Consider the following 415-nt stretch of genomic DNA (forward strand, 5'->3'; position numbering starts at 1 on the left):
CTTCCCACATGTGTTCACCTTCATGTCTATCTATTCGTCCACTTGTGAGTTATTGTTATTACTATTGTTGTAGACTATGTATGAAACAGTATTTATTTTTGTCATCTAAAATTCTTGTGTTCCTCCCACTGTCTCCTTTGCCTTGTTATTTTATGCTGTTCTCCCCCTTATCGGGTACTCCTTTGTTGTGTCTTGTGAAATAGGATGCTAGATGATTTGCATGTTGTGCAAAGACGATATTATACAAGTATGCGAGCAGTCTCTGTATTATGAATGATTCTGTTCCTAAGTGTGTCTTGAAGTCGAATTTTTATGTAAATTAGAACAGTTATATACAATTTGTATTTAATGTTACTTAGTCTTCATATAAAGTATGTAGTGTACCTTTCTAAGCATCAGAAACATTAAAGACAGG

The sequence above is a fragment of the Echinops telfairi genome, unplaced genomic scaffold (genome assembly GCF_000313985.2).
Source record: "Echinops telfairi isolate 266 unplaced genomic scaffold, ASM31398v2 ScPeMD7_2;HRSCAF=8, whole genome shotgun sequence".
Lineage (NCBI taxonomy): Eukaryota > Metazoa > Chordata > Mammalia > Afrosoricida > Tenrecidae > Echinops > Echinops telfairi.